This window comes from Pteropus medius, unplaced genomic scaffold (assembly GCF_902729225.1).
Source record: "Pteropus medius unplaced genomic scaffold, Ma_sr-lr_union100, whole genome shotgun sequence".
Taxonomy (NCBI): Eukaryota; Metazoa; Chordata; class Mammalia; order Chiroptera; family Pteropodidae; genus Pteropus; species Pteropus medius.
Genome location: NW_024344240.1, coordinates 9,178,591 through 9,204,492, shown reverse-complemented (window position 1 = coordinate 9,204,492; position 25,902 = coordinate 9,178,591). Strand labels below are relative to the sequence as shown.

The 25,902-nt window shown below is 39.0% G+C and overlaps 1 protein-coding gene, 1 long non-coding RNA gene and 1 pseudogene across 3 annotated transcripts in view; 1 reads left to right on the top strand and 2 right to left on the bottom strand.

The window, feature by feature from the left end:
- The window catches only part of LOC120607253 (suppression of tumorigenicity 18 protein), a 261,461-nt gene extending 260,672 nt beyond the window's left edge, over window positions 1-789 (bottom strand). For both annotated transcript variants that reach the window (XM_039868954.1, XM_039868958.1), the window contains exons 1-2: window positions 715-789; window positions 361-485 (exon numbers count right to left, since the gene is read on the bottom strand). The gene's annotated coding sequence lies outside the window, so the exon portion shown is untranslated. The remainder of the gene's footprint in view (window positions 1-360; window positions 486-714) is intronic.
- LOC120607254 (uncharacterized) lies at window positions 396-783 on the bottom strand. The gene is made up of 2 exons (XR_005654112.1): window positions 715-783; window positions 396-485 (listed from the first exon to the last, which is right to left on the bottom strand). It is a non-coding gene; the product is annotated as an uncharacterized LOC120607254 (long non-coding RNA).
- A 24,586-nt stretch (window positions 790-25,375) lies between the features above and the next one.
- Window positions 25,376-25,494, top strand: LOC120607530 (uncharacterized; annotated as a pseudogene).
- The last annotated feature ends 408 nt before the right edge of the window (window positions 25,495-25,902 follow it).

Here is a 25,902-nt window from a genome sequence, read left to right as displayed (position 1 = left end):
GTAAACCTAAAAGAAATTCCATACTGTACACATAACATTTGCAGTATTAAACACATTGACTTTTTAGCAGAAGTGCCTCGTGAATGTCATAATCTGTCAGTTCCCCTCTACAACATGCACATGTTCTCTACGGCTCTCCAGCTGGCATGAGAAACAGTTCCTGGTGACCACCAATTGTCACAGGGGACCCAGGGTTACCATGCCGTGCCTAGGCCTGAAAGAGGGAGGGGCAAAAGGTGGACCCTCCTAACTCCCCCTCCTCCATCCTGCATCAGTGGTAGCTGCTTTTGTCCCAAAGTTCAAACTAGTGTGACATAATGAAATAACTTGATTCTTCTTTTTACAATATATTTTTCTTACCTTTACCTGGTGAATCTCTACAGATGTGTAGACAGTTATCTTTTCCGGGATATATTCCAAAATGTTCTTATGCTATTTCTCTTAGGATTTCTCCACACCGCCCCATTCAGAAATTTTATTACTTTCTAGAGGAGGAAAAAAATTGTTCACATGAAAATTATCATAAGAAAATCATTGATTTTTAACCAAATCTAAACAAATACCAAACCAACGTGAAAAGCACCTTTCAAAATTCTATGAGGCATTGGTTTTTGTGTAGTATGTAGAAATCTTTTCTCTTCATGTAGTTTTATTAAAAGTCATATTTTCCAAATGTAAAATATTCAGTTATCTCAATAATCGTTTTCTCCTTACCTCTAGTATTCCAGTGAGGTCACATTCTGTTAAAAACATCCTGCCCTTCTCCCTACAAAAAGGTTCCATAGAATCAGAATGCAGAAGCGCTGCAACTTGCTAACTTTGCTCTGTGTTATTTACCAACCGCACAAAGAAAATGCTGTCTATTCAGAACTCATTTCAAAACTCTTTTCACTGAGAGTGAGCGAACAAGCGGGCTCATGTCCCGAGCCACGGTCACATCTCCAGTGGCCCAGGGCTGCCGCGGGGCCGGCGCCGAGTGGCACTGCCCCCGCTGCCGACAAGGGACCGTTGTAAGCAGTGGGCGCAGGCAGCTCAGACTGTGGGAGTAAGAGAAAGTGGCGCAGGCAGGGGTCTTTTCCTTTCTCACCCCATTTCTTGGCTTGGTTGCCCTAAATTTCTGTCAGGATACTGTTCTCTTCCCCAGCCCTTCATTGAAATCTAAGCTTCTTATCACTTATTTTTTCCTCGCCCTATCTCCCTTCCACCTTTTTCCTTGCATTGTGATGATCTAGTGGGCACTTCTGTCGGCAGGACAAATGCCTCCTCTGACTATAACCTCTTAATAGTTGTATATAACAAAAACTGTAAACTTTTTAAAATAAAATGTGTATATATCTTGGCAAAACAAACAAACAAACAAACCTCTTAACCCTTAGGTTGTAAATACACAATCCGATCCGCAGGCCTGGGTTTGAGGCCTGACCTCATTACTGAGTTCTACCCTTGAGCAAGTTATTTAAACCACTTGGAGGTCAGTTTCTTTTTATTTTCTGGTCATTTTCTGGTTTGGTTGTACCTACTTCATTAAGTTTGAAGAGTAAGTGGAATAATTCATGCAGAGTGTTATTACAGTGCCCTGAATGGAAGTATAAGGGATTTTAGCACAGAACTCTCTCGGCCCATCTGAGGCTCCACTACGCAATCTCAGTGTGAATCTTACCCTCCACCCCCGGTGCCCACTGATGTGCGGAGAAGGCCGCCCAGGGACTTGTTCTGTGGTTCTGGGTGCCTCCCCTTCTTCCCCCCGGCCTGCCTTAAGAATAGAGAAAAAGCTTAGACAGAGTATGAAGAGGAGGCCAGAAAGAGACCTCCACAACATACTGCAGCCCCCACTGCCTTTTGCGGGGCTGGAGGGTGCTACGTCCCAACCAGGAGTCAGGGTGGAAGAGCGGCTTCTGAGTAAGAGCCCTGTGGTTGGGAGATGCGAGCTGGCCCCAGAAGGTTGGCCTAAGCTGACTGTGCACGGGGTCTGTCGCAGAAAGTCTGACAAACAGCTTCGGGGGCCGAGCTAGAGCATAGTGCCGCACGATTCTGGCAGCAAGAGCTGCACCTGCTTGATGAGGGTGAGGGGATGAATGAGGGGTCCCAGGACCAGATATGTGTCCCTGGGGACAGCAGGAGAAATTCTGTCCAAAGGGCTTCCTACGGGGAGGAGGAGACCTGGGAAGCAAGGGACCCGATTGAGACCCAAGGGTAGCCAGGACTGAGAAGGCAGTCAGGAAGACCCAAAGGAAGAAAGATGCATCCACCTGGGAATCAAATGAACTCCAAGAATAAGGAGAAGGAGACTTGCCTTGGGAACTTTCAGAGACTCGGCGCTGTAGAAAGTCCATCAAGACAGTTAGCTCAACTCTCCATCAGGGCAGAAAACAAGATGTCAGCAGGCCAGGTTACCTCTCTTTCCTGTACTCCCCCAACACATACACAGTACCCTACAAACATGCAGGGGGCAATGAAAGGGAGAGGATCAGAAGTGAGAGAGTGGAAAGACTGTAAGGCTGGCTGTAGGCAGTCAGGCCAGAGAAAGAGACCTAATGCGGTGTCACTAAGTCAAGGTCACTTTTTGACTATTGCAGGGAACCAGACATTTTACATGCTGAAATGAGAATGCCCTGTTACTCAAATTGATCAGGGGACTTTCTGTATCACCTGAGAATGATCAGAAGAGCTAGGGGAACTGCCAGAGTTTTTCTCCAGGAGTCAAGGATATTCATCACACTGATTAAATTTTACAAAAACGATAGGAGAAAACTTAAGTTGTATTTTGGTTCTGTCCAGAGTAATGCTTTCTCTACATTTCAATTATTTAAGCTCCTCTGCTAGATTAGAAGCTCCCAGAGGACAAGGACCCTGTATTCTATGTTCCTTGAGGTTTTCCCAGCAACTAATTTAGTGCCTGGACCATGACTGCCAACTACTTGTCCTACCTGTTCTTGGTTGGTTGCTTTATTTTAGGCCATTTCTATTTTGCATGGTCTTTCTAGAGCAATTTAGATGAATAAATTTCCTCACAAATTTTTTCATCACCTCTAAGAGACATTCTTACTATTAATTTGTTATCTTTCTATACTTTCCCAAATGCTATCTCTCTCTGCCAATCTCCTTCAGAGAACCTTATAAATCTATGACATTATACCTTACACAGAAGGCACAAGCTGAATTTTATGTGAGTTTTGATTGTTAGTCATTAAAAGAAGACTGATCAAAGAATACCTCTCCTGGAAAAGCTTATTATCTGAGAAGCTCAAGGCATGTTGGAAATCCATTGTCAGTTTCCCTGTGAGCTTCTTAATGTGGATCAACATCAACTCCTTTCCCCAGTGGGGGGGGGGGGCGGATGGAAGCAGAGAACCTTTTGTGATCTTCCTGCTCCTTCCACCCCCACCTTATCCCACATGTTGATTGCAGACAAGAGCCTGCACTAGCTACTCCTCTCTTCTGGGTTGCAGATAAATTCAAGTATTTTGAATGGCACAGAAGCAATTTCTCTTTGGCCAAAAGAGAAACTCAGGGGAAGGAAAAAAAATCAAAGGCAAGCCTACTTGTGAGCTTCTCAAACTGAGCAAATTTGGGTGTAGCATCTGTAGTCTCCGTTTTTGAAACCACAATATGCCATTCATCCCTCACTAGATGACGGGACAGAAATGTTGTTGCTGAACCAACCCAGGGAAATATGCTTGCTGCTCACCCAAAACAAACTTGCAAAATCCAACTTCTACGGCTTCAAATTTTCAGATGGGAAGATTTTCTTACATATAATTTTAAACAATTTTTTCACTTGCTGAGTACAAACGAATAATCTGAGGGCACTTTTGGAAAAATGGGGTTCTGACCTTATAAAATATTGACCCAGAACAAATAATTGTTGCTTAAGAAAATTCAAGAAGAGCTAAGGAAATGTCCCTTCATCAAGTGGGAATGGGTGTGTATGGAGAGGGAGTGTGGGGTGTCAAAGATATCGGTATTAAAACACACATTTTTGAGGCCAATGAAATATTAAATTATTCATTTGCATTGTTACCAAAAGCTTTTCATCTATTCACGTAGGAAGCACCTTCTCACCATGTAATTTCTTAGATCTGTAATGAAGAGTCTTTTCACACAGGAGCTAACATCTCAGAGGCCCCAAACTAGGAAAAGGAAGCTGAGCAGCTTCCACTAGGGCCTGTCCAGGAACACAACCCTTGGAGAAAACACCCTTGGGGACCTTTTACCTGAAGATAACCTGTTGAACTTGCTTGTTCTGAGCATTTCTCTCTCTCCTCCCTGAGAAAAAGGCCAAAATAAAGAGACTTGCCTGTCAGTCCAGATGCAAATTCCAGTTGCTTGTCCACGAACCCTCCCTCTCCTTCCAGAGCCCACCAGCAAAACATCATGTCTGCCGGTACCTATTGTTTAGGGCTATATGCTTTGAGGAAGTTGACTTTGCAGTAATCCATCTATAGACAATAAAGACTCTCTCATCAGTCAATACAAAGTTATCACTATGAAAAATGTAGGAGCGTTCTAGTAAGGTGGCAGAGTACAGACATCATTCCACAAGATGAGCTTTGAGAATCTGAATTCCTGGCTGCTTCAAAGTGTTTATTAATGGATAAAACTGCCATTTTACTAAATATTAATTTTTTAAACTATCCTTAAAACAGTCATAGTTGTATTCTATTCAGAAATAACTGCTGCTTAGAGTTTTGGTTTGTTTATTTATTTTTTTTCTGGAATAATAAATTTATTTAAATCAGAGGTTTGAACAGCAAAGTTTGGCCTAACGTTTATCCTCAAATTGAGGCTCCTGGAGGAGTAATATGACAATGTGATACCTAATAATTATTGGCAAGGACATCATTTACTCTGAAGGACTGCACCCAAGCAAAATAGGTAATGATTACTCCTGCCCGTATACCATAGCTCTAATTATCAGCTTTCTGAAGATGCCTCTTTTGGAGCCTGCAGGCAGCACTGGCAAAGATGAAAGGAAAAATAAAACGTTTTCCTGGCAACTTGTAAAGTACAGCTAGCACTGCTATATCCACCGTGCAGCAAAATGCACATCCCGGGTTGGTCAAGATGGGTCGCAGCTTCGGAAGTGGGTGCGAGAAGCCAGCGAGGCCACGGTGGCCATGTGTCTCCAACACTGTATGAACCTAGGATAGAGGAACCCACAGATTCCTGAGTCTTTTTCCTTGAACCGTGTGCCAAATATTTTTATTATTCTTTGAGAAACCAGTGGGTGGGCACAGATGGGAAGTGGGAAGCTGCAAAAGGGAAGAAGACGGTATTGGAGTGGAGCTCAGAGCCTGCGCGCCTTCCCAGGCGCGTCCTCGTGGACCCAGATGGCACCATACTCTGCGCTGTCTCTGCCTGGCACCGCAGTCTCGGCCGCCCCCGCAGCGCCCCCTATCCGTTGCCAGCAGGGAGCAATGGGGACGGAGACCCAGCTGCCCCCTTCCGTCTATTTCCAATAAACCCACGGGCCACCGCTCAACATGTAGCCTATATATAGGGTGTTCTATGCACACAAGAGACATTTAAAAAGAACAACCAGTTTAAAAACAAACAAAAAAAGAAGTTGGAGCTGCTCTGTAATGCGAAGAGCTGCTGCATTATCATTGTTTAATACGTGCAATTTAAGGCCATTTATAAAAACCTCCTTACTTCCCACCTTCATGTAAAACTGAACTCTGCTGAGGGAAGGGGTCTCCTCCATGCGTCCGGAAAATGAATGTGCGGTTGTTTCCTAAAGATTTCCCAGCAAATGCCATGAACTTTGAAAAAGTGAGGTGTTCAGTGGCTGTGTGTGTGTGTGTGTGTGTGTGTGCGGACTCAACCAGTAATTCCATCAGGCATTGTGAAAGAACGCTTCGCTGGGCCTCAGAGCTGGGTGTTTTCAAAGCTTACGGCGCGGGGCAGGGAGTTGGGGGTGGGGGGCGAGTATTGACTTGCTTGTCCTCTCCAAGGTTAGCTACTCAAAGAGAACTGCTCACAGTGGCCCTTGATGGTATCTATGTTTTTGCTGTTTGTTAGGAGACACATTGAGGAGGAGGAGAATTAAATGGAAGCGTCAGGAAACTGCCTACAGATCCACCCTCTGTGAACTGTTCCCAGGCTCCCTCATCACTTTCACTGTCGTTAGGACGTTCTCCCAAACTCAGGCTCACAGCCCTTGATGTCGGTGGGGAGAACAAACCGCCACCAGGAGGATGTTGAGAGGACTGAGGAGTTACCAGAACTACAGGCGGAGCTGGTACCCAGCCCATGGAGATGCGCCTGGAGGAGTTCCCTGGTCTCCTGCATTAGCCGGGCCTACTTCCAACAGAGTGCTGCTCTATACATCAGCGTAAACCAACATGGGTTGTAGGCAAACTCATGTCTCAGTACCAGGACCACTAAAATGAAAACACACTGCATTGCAAGCTGCTTAGGAAGACCTTGGGTGTTCAAATGCGCCACAGCAGTAGTTTTAAAGTTTCTATAGTGACAGAGCCTTTCCTCAAACGCTGAACTGTGACCTCGAAACATATAAAAGCCGAGTTTCCACGATAAGAAAGAGGCATTAGACCGTAGTCATTAAGAGCCTGACTCTGGAGCCTGATTGCTGGCTCCCAACCGGCTCCACATTTACTGTCTTTGTGACCTTGACCAAAGGCACTGGCCTGTCTTGTGCCTCAGTTTCCTGAAGTGATTCAATTCCTACCTTCCACTTAGCGTCATTATAATTGATTTATGCGAAGTGCATAGAATGGTGCCTGTCACACAGTAGGTGCTGTCTATTATTAACACTGAGATTAAAGGATATGGAGAAGGCCCAGCACATGCAACTCTCCCTCACCCTGCAGTTGCCCTAAACCACATCTGAAGAGCCCTTAAGCTCTAGAACTCAGCTTGCAAACTTCTGCTTATTCAAGATCCTTTAGAACAGCCCAGAATCAAACATCAATTTCGGGTTTAGCATTAAAAACAAGCATAAGTTGAACTAATAGACCTCCTAGGGCTACTCAAAAACATCATTGAGTCAGAGGCAGCCTGGCTACAAGGGGTTGGGTTTTGCGAAACATCTATCAATGTCAATCAAGCAATAAACCAATATTTACATACATAATATATACTATGAGCCAGGCAATGTGTAGGATCCTAGCGACACACTGGTGAAAAAGACAAATTCCCCCACTTGTGGAGTTTGCAGTCTAGTGGCCAAGACAGATATAGAACAAATAGAACATTGGGGTAAGTTTTGGGGAAAAAAGAAGCATAAAGTGCTATGGAGCAAATAGCAAGGGGATTCTCCCTCATGCCAGTGAAACTAGAAAAGGCTTCCTTGGAAAAATATGGCAAAAAACGCAATAAGAACTAGTTAGTGAACAGAATTCTTTCCTGACCAAGGAATAGCATGCAAAAAGGGCTCAGTCAAGAAAAATAGCTCAGGAAAGAGGTAAAGGTGAGGGTTGGGGGAGATGGCTGCATAGGTGTCAGTGAGGAAGAGCAGAGCCCCCAGTGTCAGAGCCTGGAGGCCTCCAGCCGGGCTACTCAGCAGTTCGTAGATTCCTGATCTCTGCATCTGGGTTGCCTCATCTCAACATTTATTTCTATGTTCTTGTAAATATCTCTTTAAGTATAGAAAAATAGGCTTCATGAAATATTTCCAGAGATAATTAAAAACATGTGATTCATAAGTAACATAAGGTCACAAATGAATCTGTGTCTGGCACGTTAACCAACCAGAGCTGTGCTCTCGCCTTTTCTTTCATGGCATTCTTTTTTAGAAATGTGAATTTCTGTATTTTGCTCCCAAGGAAGAGGCCCCAATCAGTCTACTATAGCATTTTCATTAGGGAAAAAAAGCATTAATATTTTCCAAAATTGCTCAGTTTTTTTTTTCTGTAAAATTTCTTGTTAACAAAGATTTTTTTAAAGGTGAATTCAGTCATCCTGGGTTATGAATTAAGATTTTCATTCAAGATCTTGAAACTATCACAAGCATACGTAAAGCAAATATTTAATATTTTGAGTCATAGCCTATCCACAGATACATTGAACTAATGAAATAGCACTGATAGAAAAGATTTTATACTTTTGTTTTTCCTTTATTTTACTTATTTGTTGTAAGCTTAAATAATTTACTTTGTATTTAGAAGTAACTAACAGTGAAGACAGTTGAAAACCCTGCACCTGTTTTGGTATGCAATGGGAAGAATTGCATAACCAGCTCCAAGAGAGAGTTCCGGGACCTTTGCCACTGACTAGGTAGGTGACTGAAGTGAGTTGAGTGGTACACATGACTTTAACAGACTTGCTCTCAATTTAAGTAGAAAATCTAAAAAACAAAACAAAACAAAAACAAAAGCAAAAACAAGTAAGCCTGAACAATTAGCCTTAGTTCAATACAAAAAGCTTTCACCAGCTCTATGCTATGTGCTCACCATCATAGTCCCCCCTTACCCACGGTTTTGCTGTCTGTGGTTTCAGTCACATGTGGTCAACCGTGGTCCAAATCTATTAATGAAAAATTCCAGAAATAAACAACTCATAAGTTTTAAAGTGTACACCTCTCTAAGTAGTGTGATGAAATCTCATGCTGTCCTGCTCTGTCCTGTGAGGACTTGAATCCTCCCTTTGTCTGGTGTCTCCACGCCGTATACACTCCCCACCCACTCAGTCACCTTAGTAGCCCGCTGAGTCATCGGATCAACTGTCACAGTATCATAGCACTTGTATTCAAATAACCCTCATTTTACTTAATGAGGGCCCCAAAGCCATTCACGTAACTTTTATTACAGTATATTATTATAATTGGTTTATCTTATTATAAGCTATTGTTGTTAACCTCTTATTGTACTTAATTTATCAGTTAAACTTTATAATAGGTCTGTAGATATAGGAAAAAACATAGTACATATAGGGTTCGGTACTATCTATGGTTTCAGGCATCCACTGGGGTCTCGGAACAAATCCCATGCAAATAAAGGGGACGACTGTACTGTCCTGCGGTCTTTACAGACACCACACCCTCTATATCAGAGCAAGACTTGTTCCAAATCTCTATAGTCTCTGATCTTAGGAAAAAAAGAAAGATAACTCACATATCCTACCTTTCCTCCCCTACTCCCTACGACACTTCAAATTCTGAAGAAAAAAAGAATTTATGTATTAAGAGCAATCACCTCATAACCTTTGCTCCCTTATGCTACAGGCAGTTGATATTTGGCTGACATCTACTCAGGTATTTAATTGATCATAACTGAACAGGGAAAGATGAGGGAAAGAAGAAACAGAAAGGGGAGTCTTCATGAATCCATTAAGTTCTGGAACAAACTCTGAAACCACAGGGATGCTCAGCCACGGGACACGTGGGAAAGGTATCATCAATGGCTAGTCTAAATAAGTCTTCCTGGAGTAGACCTAGAGCCCTGCCGCTGTGCCTCTGTGTCTCAGAAGTGCCTTCAATGGAAAGAAATCCAGTGGGAAAGAGCAGAAGGCAACCACGTCCCTTCCACCAAATATTTGGAAGAAAGACATTAGAAATACGTGAAATTATTTTTACTTATAAGAAAAAATGATGTGTTACCTAAAAAACTGTTTTAATGAGAGGCTTAACATTTTGATCTAGGTCATAAACACACACACCTGCACACTTCCATACATTCATAAAAACCCAAGAGCAATACAAAGCCATGAATAAGAGCAGCAATTAACAGTGGCATACACATTTTTTTTTTTACTATTCTCCTCTCAGAAACAGTCTCAATTATTTATAAATAAAAACGTATATTATTTACCTTTTTTAACCAGAAAATTAAGAGTTAATTAAAATACATGAGTTATAAAGGCATTTCTGAATAGAAAATAAGAGAAGCATTCACATTTACAGAAAATAGGATGAACCCTTAAAACAAGAATAAAGTACAGATATTCCTCATTTGAAAGAACTTTTTAAAACCTAATAATATCAACATAATATTGTAGTCTTTGAAGAGAAATTTCATGTCTGTTTTGTCTTTGTAAACCCATAAATCCCAGCAATATTCCTTGATGGATATTGGTTAAATAAATGAATAAATTACCCCCTCCCCCCCTAAAAAAGCCCCATAAGGTAGTGAAAGCCATTAAATACTGGAATCAGGAACTGACAGAAGCAGCCTTAGACAAATTTTACAACATAATTCTGGTAATCCCCTAAATTTTGTGGACATTAAAGTCCCTAGAGGTTTCTTGCTAAAAAACACAGACTCTTCCTCACTCACTGATTCCAAGTAGATTTGGTTCAGTAAATCTGCTCCTGAGTCCAGGAAGCTGCATTTTAACGAAGGCACCAAAGGATTTTGAGTGTAAGTTGAGGAGATCACTTTGGTGGTGTGTGACAGTTCCTGGTATGGGCTGGAGGCTAAAATGTACACCTGGGGTTGGCCTGCATGGCCTCAGTTCCCAGAACTGCTGCTTCCTGGCTTAATACCACAGAGCAAGTCCTTTCACCTCTGTGTGCCTTTGTGTCAATATCTGCAAACCAGACATATTAATAGTAACCAATTAATAATAGGTTATTAAATTAGTTTTTGCAAAGTCCTTAACAGTACAGGCATAGGTATTAAGCTGTTCTAAAGCCAGGGTGGAGAAATCACTTTAGTTTGATTATGTATATATTTTTAAGCAAAATATTTCATATGGCTGTGTTATGAGCTGAATTCTATCCCCTAAAATTCATATGTTCAAGTCCTAACCCTTGATCTCAAAATGTAACTGTGTTTGGAGATAGGGTAATTAAAGAGGTAATTAAGTTAACATGAGGTCATTAGGGTGGGCCCTCATCCAATATGACCGCTGTCCTTATAAGAAGAGAAAACTTAAGACAGATGCAGAGGAAATTCTGCTCCAGAGTATGTATGAGCTCTGGTTACAGCAGCAGCTTTTCTCTGGCTCTCTAGCCTGCCAGCCTGCCCAGCAAATTCTGGACTTTCCAGCCTCCACAATCCGGTGAGTCGATTTCTTAAAATCAATCAATCAATCCATCAATCAGTCAATCAACAAGAGTCACTACACTCCAGAAAATCTTCTAAAGGACGGAAGATGGGAGCAGATGAGAGCCCAGGGGTTGGTGAGCACGTGGTGGGCTCCCCCCATATGAACTCCCACATCCACTCAATTTCTAATTCTGCGCAGTGTGAATGCACAGTGTGTTTCTCAGCACTCTGCACCTGTTTACATGTGGGACTCGCTGAAGGTGCTGACAGCAGTGCCTTGGTTCTTGGAGGAGCTGACAAGAGCTGAGCTGTGTGTGGGGAGGGGAGTAAGCCAACAGCCAAGAGACTCCCTTACCCTCTTCCTTTTCACCATCCTTTGTGTCATCCAAAGAGCCAGGCACTGTGGGTTAAGTCCAGCAGGTAGAGGGGCGTTTCTGAAATTGGATCTTGAGATCTCAAGCTCCCCTCTCCCTACTATCACTCCCACTCCACAGGCCCAACCCAGACCCAAAAGCCAGTGGTCGCAGACTTGAGGAATTAATACTTTTACTTTAGAAACTGTCTTCTTCAATTTTAAGGCAGCAGGCCCCATTAATCTGCTTTTTTTTTTTTTTTTTTTTTACTTAAAAGCAACCTGAGCCAGGACATCTGCTCTTGGTTTGTTTAGGGAAGTCTTTTCAGCCAGTGGAAGCTTTCCTCTGAGCAGATGTCACTTTACTTCTGAGCTTGCCTATCCTGAGCTAAGGAGCATGTCCCTATCCTGAAAATAAACACTCTTGACAAAAATACTTGAATGTTGAAATAGTATATGACATTTTTTGAAATGTTTTTGAGACAATAATTTGGGTGTAACAATAAATTGTGAGCAATAATTATGGCTTATTCATCTAAATTATCTTCAGTACCTAGTTTGTAGTGAGTGAGTGGATACTCTGGAGATGTTGGAGGGAGGAAGGGAGGGAGGAAAGGAGGGAGCGAAGGAGGGAGGGAAGGGGTTTACCTTGCTAATTATCACAGACCATAATGAGCCACGAGTACATTGTGTTTTTGTTTCCATCCTTTGGAGTCCAACAGCTGAGGGGCTTCCCTCTTTCCATTGGAGCAATTAATATGTAAATTGCCTAAGTCCTTTTACTTAATAAAATAGCATATATTAGGAGAGCAGGGCTCTATAAAACTTCTCTAAAGTGACCATAATCATCCAGATTGAGCATCTACCTCAAAACCAAAATAAAATATAAAAGTCTCCACATCTCTTGCTACAAGTCAAGAAAACTCCAGATATAGGTATTTTCATTTTATTCTTTAATAATAAGCATTTTTTTCCTGGATTAAAAAACTTTTTTTTTTTCCCAGAGGATCCAACTTTCACTGCATTTTAAAAAGAATAATGATTTGTATCGCTAGAGGGAGACACCATTTGCCAAAAAGCTATTATCAGGCAGAAGTGAAAACCAGTTCTTGAAAGAATAAAACAGCAAGAAGTAAAGCTACTATGTATTGTTACATATGCATATCATTTTGTGAATTTAACAAGTCAGACCTAGAATTATTGAACCAATAGGTTAATTTTTCCTTTCTCAAGTAACATTTAAACTGTGAATATAAAGGTGGAAATGGAAATTGCCAAACTGTAGTAGAATACTAAAATCCAAATTTGGTCACATTGAAATACCAGAATTTTTCAACTATCTCAGGAGCAGTCACTCTAATAGTAAAAATCAGTATACAAAGATTTATGTAAGTATCTGCCTCCATGAACAGCTGCTTTTCCAACATAAAATTGAATTAATTTAAATCTCCCTCCCAGTTAAAGTCAAGGCTGAATTCTGTATTCACATCACAATGTAAAATATCAAACCTGACACTAAGATCTTGCTGTAGAAATAAAATGTCAGAATTCTAGCTCTTAATCAAAAGAGCAGCAAGCATCATACATTTTTTTCTTTTTTGTGATGTGTGCATATATGAATGGGTTTATGTGTTTAAATCATAGTTCAGTAAAAATAAATATAATTATTATTCTGACAGTTGAGTTGATTTTGTTTTGTTTTTTTTGTCTTTGTGTTTGTTTTGTTTTGTATTTTACATGTAGACAGTTTAATTCATTTACATTTCCTACCTGACCTGTGAAGACATTTGAATTTTTAATGCCCATTCTAAAAATTTAAGGTTTGGAGCAACTCCGTGTCTGTAAGCAACGTTAACTCACAAAAGGCAAAAAGTTTTGGTTAATTAGTGATAACAATCCGAAGCCCAGTGAACAACTGGTTATAATGCTCAACTTCAATTTTTTAAAATTCAGCTAACGTTCACTTAGAGGCCTCCGTCCTTGCCCTTCCTTCTCTGTGACTCTCTACTCCCATCCCTTCTCATCACTGTTTATGTGCTTTCCTACTTTCTCTAAACCAATTCTGTCCTCTTTCTCCAAATCTTTCTGTTCTTCACTGTCCTTTTATAGTTAATGAAATATAATATTTTTGTCTTAATATCTGTTCTACTTCTTAAATATATAATACTCTCTTGTTCATTTTAAAATAATGTTGGTTAGGCATTTAATATGTCTCATTTAAATACTAAATTTATTTCCGTTTATGCATGTGATTTCAATTGATTCTTTCTTCTATAATTCAATGATCTTTAATAAAAACAGTTCTATCCCTCTATGCCTTCTTCCAAACTCCTGTAATTATGCCTGACATTTAGCTTTCCTGTTGCTCGTAGTTGCACTCATGTTTTTTTCAGGCCATTGTATTTCCAGAGAATTCCTAGAAAGAAATACAAGGGTTTGAGTAGAGGTGGTAGCACTGTTGCACCCCAAGTCACGGCTATTCATTGGAGTAAATGTCTTTGAGTACCTTGAGATTCTATAGGAAAAAATGGATGATGAAAGCCCTGTCACCTAGAAGGCAGCCCCAAAGAAATACCATTCTATAATTGGAGAACTTGCAAATGAAGCTGGCATACCCAGTGATGAGAACACAGACACCTTTGGTGCCATATTTCAAGTCCTGCAGAGGGAGCAGCTCCTGGGATAGCACGTAGCATGCAGTGTCTTTACGGTTACAGAGAACACTTTCTCCTAGATACTTCTGAACACTGATACTGGATTTGTCAGAACGACCACACCAAGGACAGACGGCTCATCTTCCCACTGTCATAAAAAAGTCAACTGAGCCACAGTGTCACTTGTGTAAGAATAATGATGTTACATTTAAAGTCATGTGTAGTTTATCTTAGTTTGCAACAACAAAGCATAGAAAGAAAGAAGGAAACCAGAAAGTAAACACAGGGCTAGTTACTGTGCAGGCTGAGTTCTAGCTATCGCCTCCTTGGAATCGGCTATCGCTGCCTGCTTCCTGACGCTGCTTCGTACTAAAGTAAGAGGAGGCGTGGATTCTCCTTCCTGTTGATTCTCAAATGTTTGAAACTTACTGCTTTGACAGTATACCAGTCTCTGTCAGCATTGTTTTCTATACTGCAGAAATAGTGTTTCATAAGAGTTGACTAAAAGTGCTAATATTAGGAAATAATGAGAAAAAAACTTTACCTGAGTATAAAAACTCTACTTATAAAACTATGGTAGCACTATATTAAAGATTTTCCCTCCATTATTAGGTTAATAGTAATGGCAGACTTTAGACAGGGCAAGAGAAGCGGGGACATTTCAGTGTATAATGCATCCATTTAAAATGACTTCTTATCCTCCCTGGGAAATATTCCAAATTAGATGTCAAAGACAGCTGTTTTCCTCCAGATGTTTTTGGAGATCGCCAATGTATATTTAAACTCAGAGTTAAGCTATGGACAGGGATTTAAAAAACATAAAATAGCTCTTTTATGATGCATTTAAATTAATTTCTTTTAGCATTTAGAATAAAGGAAGAGCAGATGGTGAAGACTTAGTTTAAAGTGAGAGCCATTAAAATAATGGTAGCTGGAAAGAGAGTTTTCCATAACAGGAATTCATGAACCATAAGTGTTTGGCAAAGTTTTAAAATGACCCATATCAGAAGAGAATCTATATCATAATTATATTTCATATACTACTCAGATATGTAATAAATACATCCAAGATGTCTATATTGTCAGAATACCAAAAATTATGAAATGTCACCAAGAGAATAACAAAAATTTTGATACTACTACATATTATTTTCTTCAAAATTTTACTCAGATTATATGATTGTTCAAAGTTTTAAATCTCCAATTATTAGTGTTCATTTATATGTTAGTGTTTATGTCTTATATTCATACTTAGACCAATATTATATTTTTTAATATGATAATGTTATTTATGACTTCTGGGTTTTAAACTACATACACAGTTCCTTTCTTTACATGGCATTTTTTAACAGAAATGGGAGCCAATTCGCATAGTTACCATTCACAGGGTGATTTCTACCTCTAAATACAGCTGAATAATTTCTTAGAAAGCCATAAAAAATTATCTTTGTATATATGTATATAATATGTCATCCATACATTTACATATTATTGTAATTCTCACATATACACACACATACAGAGTAAACTGTTGTGCTGAATGACATGCAGTTGTTTAACTTCAAATGCTGAGTCAGTAATTTTTGGCTAACAAATTCAAATATAGTTATAATCTTATTGATAACTCACAGTGAGAAAACTATTGTTAGTGGAGGTAATAAAACCATGGTTTGATGAAAGAGACTGGGGTTGGCCCAGTAATAATAGCTGAGGCATAAGTTTAAACCTCTTTATTACATAGCTGACCCCAACTACACCTCAAGACAAATGATACTCTTTGCTCAAACACGTGGTACCAAACATGGCTACTTCAAATTTCTCCCTCATGGGAGCCTAAAATCATTTTGGGACTATTCAAACAATGAGGATTAATAGACAGACTTGTATTTGATATACTGGACCTCTCTGAAGTTGAGCAAATTATTTTTTAAAATGCTTTGGTTTATTGAGCATGATTTTTAAAAAGCAGTCCCCTTAAATAATGCTTTGTAAATTTTTTTTAAACGATGCCACAAGCCAAGCAGGGGATTATGCACATGAAGGAGAGTTCATGCAAAGTTTAGTGTGCTCTGTTATGACACCTGAATGTCCTGATTACATCAAAACAGTGATGAATATATGTATTTCAAAAATGATAAAATCACTCAAAATATAAGAAATTACCACTTGGCACCAATACAGAGCATTCAAACACTGCAAGAGCACTTTGCACTAATGTAGAGAAAACATTTTTAATTCAATCTTTCTGGAAGGAAAGACCCCAGGTCACTTGTCTTAAGTCATATTTTACATAAATGACAAAGATCTGGGGTCTAGCTCTGGAATCAGACTGGCAAAGGTTGGACTGTCAGCTGGGTTATTTGGGACATGTTACTTAGCCTTCATATACTTCAGTTTTCTCATCCATAAAACGGAATAATAATAACTTTTTCAAATGAGAATAAGAGTGAAGAACCTGGAGCTACATCTGACCCATAGGAACATTCAATCTATATTTTTACTATTTGGATTACAAATAGAAAAAATGACTCAGTTCTTTAACTGAATAAAACACATTATTTGTCTTTAATGAAGTGCTGAGACAAACTTTGAAAGGACTGTTGTATTTATTCATTTATTATTCGCTTATTTATTTATCAAAGGCCTCCTATATGCCAGATCATGGACTACGCACATATCTCTGTTCTCAACATTCTTATAGTCTAAATCCATAAGATAAGAAATTCCATGCTACGGTCTGAATGTTTGTGTCCCCGCAAAATTCATATATTGAAGCCCTAATCCCCAGTGTTACTATATTTGATGGTGAGGCCTTTTGAAGGTAATTAGGTTTAGATAATGTCATCAAGGTGAGTCTTCATGATGAGATTAATGTCTTTATAAGGAGAGGAAGAGATCAGAGCCCTCTTTCTGTCCACCATGTAAGGATACAGCAATAAGGCAGCCAAAGTGGCAGGCCTGCCCCTCTAAGTCATAGGAGTAACACTACCACACCAGTGGCTCTGGAAGGCAATGCATCAAGCTAAAGACCATTCTCCAGTCTTAGGATTTCATTTGCCTGACCAAATTTTTGACTTCTTTGGGAAGTCACCCCTTTCTTCACAAAGAGACTAGGTCCTTGATTTTATATAGCTTAATATTCCAGTGAGGTAGGTAAAGACAACCAAGCAAACAATTGAAATAGACAAGTGTCACAAAGAAAATAAAATCAGATCATAGAGATTGACCTCAGGGAGTCGGGGCACATAGAAGCAACATTTAGGCTGAGTCCTGGGTGATAAGGAGATAGTGAAGTGAATAGCTGGGAAAGGACATTGCAAGTAAAGGGAAAAGCCAAGAAAAAGCCCACAGCAGTAATAGACTTTGTGAATCCAGAGGAAGGCCAGCTGGATGTGAGGGCAATGGCAAAGGGCAAAGACAGAAGAGATAAGCCCCAAGTAGGATGTAGGGCCAGACTGTAGAGGATTTTTGCAAGCTGGTTAAGGGCTTTGGACTTTGATTATATTGGGGAGTTTGAAGCAGGACAATGTCAGCAATATAGAGGCCCCTGTGATTAAATTTACTCTTCCAAAAGAAATAAGTGGAAAATGGACTGTAGGGTGATTAAAGTAGGAGCAGGACCATGTAGTAGGCTATTGTTCATGTGTGATGGTTGTCTAGGCCAGTAAGAGGGCTCTGGTCACCAATTCCAATGTATGGAAGGGGAGTTTTCCCACACCACCAAGCAATTCTCCAACGCCTGTTGGATGTCCTACAATTCAACTCAATTCTGACACTACCTGGGGATAATGTTAGATTCTGTAGATTAAGGACTCAGTCCTACAAGACTGCCCTCCCCACCCCCGCTTTAGATATCAATTGCAAGTCCAGGTTGTCACCTGGGATTCTGACCAACAGCCTGTAGATCAGAGGTTCCCACAACCCCTTCTTAAGTTCAATTAATTTGTTAGAGCAGCTCACAAAACTCAGAGAAACATTTTACTTACCAGATTACCAGTTCATTATAAAAAGATATAACTCAGGGACAGCCAGATGGAAGAGATGCATAGGGCAAGGTATGGGGAAAAGCAAAGAGCTTCCAGGCTGTCTCTGAGCACTCCGTTCTCCCCAAATCTCCACATGTTCACCAACCTGGAAGCTCTCTGTCCCTGTCCTTTTGGATTTTATGGAGCCTTCATTACATAAGAATAATTAATCTAATGATTGGCCATTGGTGGTTGAGTCAACTTCCAGCCCTTCTCCTCTTCCTCAAGGGTCATGGTAATAAAAGTTGCAACCCTCTAATTACGTGGTTGGTTCTTCTAAAAGTCACCTTACTAACATAAACCAAGCTGTGATTGGGAGGGCCCTGTTATGAGTAAAAAGACACTATTTCACCTTTGGGCTCTGAAGTCATTTCAGGAACTGAAGACAAGACGCCAAATATTATAACAAAAGATAATAGCTCTTATAGCTTTATCACTCAGGAAATTACAAGGGTTTTGGGAGCACTGTTCCAGAAATGGGATGAAAACCAAACATATATTTCTAATTTTAAATCACAATATCACAGCCAAGGGTCCTCAAAATATGGTCCCAGAGCAGAAGCTTCAGCGCCACCTGGAATCTGTTAGAAAAGCAAGTTTTAGGCTCCATTCCAGACCTATGGACTCTGAATCTCTGTGGTTTTCCAAGCCTTCCAGGTGATTCTGATGTAGGCTAAAGGGTGAAAATCTCTGGTCTACGGCCAGGGCTGGGTGCACATTACAATCACCTGGGGAGCTTTTTAAAATGACCAGTGCTGGAGCCTGAGTTTGGATGAATTCAGTCAGAATGATTTAAAAAAAAAGATTCTGGGGAGAGTTGCTAACAGGTTAGAGCTGTGGAGAAAGGGAAAAAGAGTGTATTTCAAACATTTAGAAAAATGAAAGGCTCTAGTACAAGAACAAGAGATCAAGATGTAATTGGGAGACTCATAATACTGTGTAAGAATTTAATACGCTGGGCTAACATGTTACGATAACGATCATCTTTCTAAACCTCAGCTCTACGACCATCTTATCCTCTCACTGCTGACAGCTCAGATCTCAAGTCTTCAGCTCCACATTTAAGATTATTCATCGCTGGGCCCGTACCTGCAAAGTCAACCTTGTTTTATAGGTCTTCATCTCAGAACACGCCCTAATTAACTTACATATTATTCCCTGAACACATCAGGAGCAACACTTTGTTTGTTTCTTTGCTTGTAATATAGAAATTTTGTATCTAGAAAGGATTTATTTTGATATAAAAAGCAAGATAGATATCCGGATTTATTTTTCTCCAGGTATCTAACAATCATTGAATAAACAATCTCTTCTCCAGGAATTTTAAATGCTCTTTTTAATATATTCTTGATTCTTTCTTTGAATCCATGTCTATTTCTAGATGTTTCATTTTGTTCTGTGTATTGTTTATCTCTCTGGCATAAGCTATTAAATATTTTAGCTGTAGCTTTCAAATTCTATGATCCTATGACACTACCCCTTACCTTTATTCAGAAATGTTCTTTACATCAGGTTTAATTAGAAAAACACTTGTAATCTTACTCGTTCCAACTATAGCAAGTGGGGCTTTGGGAATTCTTACTTTTCTACTTCTATATAGTAAACTAAAGACAAAAACTATACTTTGTTCTTTTCGTATTCTGCCATAGTATCTGTGCTCTGTGACGGTGCTCAATGCCTAACTGCTGAAAGAAAGATTGAAGGGCTATTCATAAAAATGTTAAATGGAAAAAAAAAAACACAATAACATTATTTTCAAGGCACAAAAATATAGTTCTCTTAACATAAGTTAGAAAAACAGGCTGCCTGGGGTGGAAGTCAACCATGACAGGAAATGAATGAAGTAGGCTCACAGAATACAGTGACCTACAGAAAGGTGCAGGTCAGGGGCCTCCTGGCTGAAAAGCCTTTTATTCTATCATGTTGGCATATTGCTTTATCTGCTGCTGCTCCCAGATACTCTATCAGAAACCCTGACTAGATATATCATCTTTTACTTTTGTGTCATGCACAAATCACGTACATACCCCCTGCCATTCCTGCTGCTGTAATAGCCAGTTTCAATGACTGTGATGTACTCAACATAAAGATAAACTTGAAATCTAGCAGAATACACCACCTCATATCTCTTCAAGGTTGAACTAGGTGCCTAGGCATTGCTATAATCTGAGCTGCATATAAAGGTGCTGACTTCACTCACCTGAACCAGTAAAAGACTCTTTCCCCTAGTGGCTCAAACACAGAGTCCCTGGGGGGATATTGGGCACTGCAAAGCATATATTGGGGTCTCAGTATTATTTCCCTTCTTAAGAGTCGAAAATGAGATAGCACTTTTAGCTTTTACTATTTCTAGAGTATCAGTAAATACCTCAGTGTCAAGTGATCTCCATAGTCCAGTCTGATGGGCCTGGTACTTGAGGCCATTGAGCACTTGAGATGTGGCTGGATCAAATTCAGGTATGCTGTAAATGTAACGTATACACTGAATTTCAAAGATGTGGTATTAATAATAAAGAAACTAAATTAACTCAATAATTTTTTATTGATTATATGTTGAACTATTAATATTTTAGATATATGGAGTTAAATAAAATATTTAATTTTATCTTGTTTATTTTTTAATACGGCTACTAGAAATATTTAAATAAACATATGTAGCTTATATTTGTGACTCAAATTATATTTCTATTGAACAACACTAATCTTTATGGTTGTCTAACCATATTGGTAGAGAGTTATGTTGGTATGGGTCTCTAGAAACATAAGTAGAGTTAGGGCTCAACATGTCCTCCCTCCACCTGGGTCTACACAGTGTGTCTGATTAAATGAAAATTTTTATCTCCTTTTAAGTAACAAATGTAATTTTCTTTTAATTCAAGTAGTAAATCAACTTGGTCCAAACAATTGAATCTCATGATACACAGCTAGAGTTTGAAAAATGTTCTACTATTTTGGAAGAGAGATCTCCTTGTTGCAAGGAAAAAAAAAAAAAGGCCTCAGTCTTGCTAGTGTTACCCAAGATTATTTATCTCTGCATAAAACTTGTCCCCAGAGACTATAGACAAACTGTATGACCTGTAGATGGATTTCTGATCGCCACTCCATTTGGACTCTCAAGGCAGGGAACGTAGGTGCAAATGTAGGAACAGCTCTAACATTGTTCATTTGTATGACTTTGAATGAGGTATTTAACTTTTCTAACCATCAGTTTCTACATCTGTTGTCAGTGCCGAGCTGATCGAGAAGGGAAAGTTTCGGTGGTGAGATGGCCAGTTGAAAAAACTTACGAGGGGCCAACATAAGAATGAAACGGCAGGCACCAATTTTATTGCTGAGAGCGCATGGACTTTATATATATATATATATATAAAGTATATATATATANTTTAGAGTCCCCAGAAGGAAGCAGTCCTGCAGACACCTTGACTTTAGCTCAATAAAATCCAATTGGAGTTCTGACCTCCAAACTGTAAGAGAATAAAACTGTGTTGTTTTAAGTCACTAAATTTGTGGTAATTTGCTACAGCAGAAATGGGAAACTAATACAGAATTATATATTCAAAATAACAAATTAAAGCGTCTGTTGGATATTTTTTTTCTTACTATCTAAATGGAAATAGAGAAAAGAAGGTGGAGAAAGAAGATATTAAGTTGCTTTTTACTTATTTCAGTGTTCTCCTTTGAAGTCTCTTTTGGAGTTTCTGTACAAGATGTATTATTGGGCACAAAGAAAGACAGAGAATTACTGATACATGTTGCCCATCTTCTATCTCTGTGAATTTGAGCACTGTTTAAATTGAGATGCAATATTCTGATCTTTTAAAATCAATAATCATCATTAGCTATAAGGTGCCTAAACACAAGCAAGGCAATAACAATACAATTAAGAAATAATAGTTGTTGACTACTCTGGAGGCTGGACAGGATTATCGTATTTAAGCATCACGACACTATGGATAGGCATTATTATTTTCTTCATTTTGTAGATGTGGGCCCCAGGCCTGACTGGTCTCAGGTCTGGCTGTGATCCAGGCTTGTGGTTAGGAATAGGACCCCAGATTTAGAGTGTTACATTAATGTAGTGGGGCACCTGCACTCAGCTCATGTAAGCATGATTCAGCTTATTGTATTATGCATGTGTAGCAGAATGCCACTATTGTTCTCTGATATATATATATATAAAATATATATATATATATCAGAGAACAATAGTGGCATTCTGCTACACATGCATAATACAATTAGCTGAATCATGCTTACATGAGCTGAGTGCAGGTGCCCCACTACATTAATGTAACACTCTAAATCTGGGGTCCTATTCCTAACCACAAGCCTGGATCACAGCCAGACCTGAGACCAGTCAGGCCTGGGGCCCACATCTACAAAATGAAGAAAATAATAATGCCTATCCATAGTGTCGTGATGCTTAAATACGATAATCCTGTCCAGCCTCCAGAGTAGTCAACAACTATTATTTCTTAATTGTATTGTTATTGCCTTGCTTGTGTTTAGGCACCTTATAGCTAATGATGATTATTGATTTTAAAAGATCAGAATATTGCATCTCAATTTAAACAGTGCTCAAATTCACAGAGATAGAAGATGGGCAACATGTATCAGTAATTCTCTGTCTTTCTTTGTGCCCAATAATACATCTTGTACAGAAACTCCAAAAGAGACTTCAAAGGAGAACACTGAAATAAGTAAAAAGCAACTTAATATCTTCTTTCTCCACCTTCTTTTCTCTATTTCCATTTAGATAGTAAGAAAAAAAATATCCAACAGACGCTTTAATTTGTTATTTTGAATATATAATTCTGTATTAGTTTCCCATTTCTGCTGTAGCAAATTACCACAAATTTAGTGACTTAAAACAACACAGTTTTATTCTCTTACAGTTTGGAGGTCAGAACTCCAATTGGATTTTATTGAGCTAAAGTCAAGGTGTCTGCAGGACTGCTTCCTTCTGGGGACTCTAAAAAGAGAATTCATTTCCTTGATTTATTAGCTCCTAGTGGCAGCATGTATATCTTGGCTTGTGGCTCCTTCCCCCATCTTCAAAGAGTGTCACTTCAAACTCTGCTTCCATCATAACATCTCCTTCTCTGATCTTGACCCTCAGTCTCCTTCTTATAAAGACCCTTGTGATTATATGGGACCATGTGGATGATCCATGATAATCTCCCCATTTCAAAATCTTTAATTAAATTATGCCTAAAAAGACCCTTTTGCTATATAAACTAGTATTCATAGTTCCATAGCTTGGGAAGTAGACATATTTGGGGGCCATTATACAGCCTACCACAAATTCTGAAAGAGAATTTTCTTAGAACATATATAACTTTTTATGATTGTTGATAGACAGCACTAAAATTAAACTGAATGCCTCCCTTGACCACCAATGTTATAATACAAAATAGAGGCAGATACCAACCTCGGCTAAAATCAAGCCCCTCCACATCCCCTGTCTGTCCTCACCTGCTTTGACACCTCGATAGCTTCCTCTCTACTTCCACCACTCCCCCCAACACATACACCACTCCCCACACCATGTACACCTACCTCCTGCAACTGTCCTTCCCATTCTTTTGTATACTCATGCTTGTGTTCTTCTTATTCTTACCAGCCTACTCGATTCCCTATATGTTACTCATATCTCTTTCACGACATTTGTCGCATACTACCTCCAGTTTGCATACACTGTTAGAGGGATAAGTATAAATTTGATTCTTCTTTAATTCCTCAGAGTGCTTACCCTAGATGCTTGCACTTAGTGTGTTCTCAATGAACATTTGTTTATTTCCTAGTTTATCACCTTAATACGTGAAGTGGGTGGATGATCAGATAAGAAGCATATAACCATTTTATGGTCATGATTAGATGACAGGAATAAGATTCACCCTTCTCGTCTAACAACTGGAAAATCACACAAAACACATGAAATAACAATGATTAGAGAGTGGACACCAGGTGTGCAGGACTGCGATTCCTGAGAGAAGGGATACAAATAAACGGCACTTTTTAGCCACAGTGCAGGGCCTGACAGTTTGGCTTAGCTGAGAAGACACAAATCTGACTGTGGGAGGACAAGGTGAGTGGAATTCACAAGACCGCACCAGAGAAAGGAGGAAGCTGCAGAGAGAGAGAGAGCTCCTCAAAATTGCAGATTTAAATAGACTCCTCTCAAATCCTCAGCTGAGAACTGGTCTGTACATGAAAGGAAACTACCTGAGACAAGGGCGCAAACTGCCAGAAAGAAAGAGACTGGGAATAGTTTGTGTTCCCAACAGCCAGAGTGGAAAGATTTTTTCAATCTGGATAAAATTCTCAAAAAGAGTATTGCCTCAGTAATGGGACTAAATAGAGACAAAATGCTAGAATGTTCTAGGTACTCCCTAACAAAGCTTAAAAGCAAGGCTTGCAAAAATTTAACATTACAAGTAACTGCATCCCAGAAGAAAGTAAAACACTAAAGAACACAAAATCTGGTGCCCAGCATCACTTGCAGTGGTCAATAATGAATAATGTCCAATCAAAATTTACCTAGCTAACATCATACTCAACACTGAAAAGCTGAAAGCTTTTCAACTAAGATCAAGATCAAGACAAGGATGGCCACTGTCATGATTTCTATTAACATAGTATTAAAAGTCTTAGCCAGAGCAATTGAGCCAGATGGGAAATAGAGCAATCAGGGGGATTATTTCATAAACTATATAAATGTCTAACAAATGTACCGTATAACTGAAAATAATAAAAAATAAACAAAAATAAAAAGAAAAAAATGAAAGAAATCCAAATTGGAAAGGAAAAAGTAAACTCCTCTTTGTTTGCTGATGACATGATCTTGTATATAGAAAATCCTCAAGGCTCCACCTTAAAACTGTTAGAACTAATAAACAAATCCAGAATAGCTGCAGAATACAAAATCAACAAAAAAAAATCAGTTTTATTTCTATACACAATAAAGGAACTGTCTGAAAAAGAAATTAAGAAAATAACCCCATTTACAATAGCATCAAAAAGAATAAAATATTTAGGAATAAATTTAATTAAGAAGGTGAAAGATCTGTACACTGAAATCTATAAAACATTAAACAAAAATGGAAAGAAAGACAAATAAATGGAAATAAATCCATTTTCATGGACTGCAAAAATTAATATTGTTAAAATGTCCATACTACTAAAGCAATATACAAATTCAATGTAATCCCTATTAAAATTCCAAGGCCATTTTCCAGAGGAATAGAAAAAAAAAATCCTAAAATCTATGTGGAACCACAAAAGACCCTAAATAGCTAAAACAATTTTAAGCAAGAAGAACAAAGTTAGAGGTATCACAATTCCTGATTTCAAAATACATTACAAAGCTATGGTAATTAAAACAGTATAATACTCTATGGCCATGCCACCCTGAACAAGCCCAATCTCATCTGATCTCAGAAGCTAAGCAGGATCAGGCCTGGTTAGTACTTGGATGGGAGACCACCTAGGAAGATCAGGTGCTGTAGGCATAAAAAATAAAAAATAAGGAATTGTAAGCTGACAAGATCCTTGCAATCTGTGAGGTCAACCAAGGATTGCCTCACCTAAAAAATAATAATAAAACACCTAAAAAACAATAATAAAATAAATTATAAAAGAAAAAATAGCAGCATAATACTGGCATAAAAAAAAAAAAAAAAAAGACACATAGACCAATGGAATGAATAAAGAGCCCTGAAAATATGTCGGGCATATACAGTCAACTAATCTTCAGTGAAGATGCCAAGAATACACAATGTTGAAAGGACAATCGCTGCAATAAATAGTTTTGGGAAAATTGGATATTCACATACAAAAGAGTAGAATTGAAACTTTAACTTATCTCATATACAAAAATTTAACTCAAAGTGAATCAAAGATTTAAACATAACACCTGA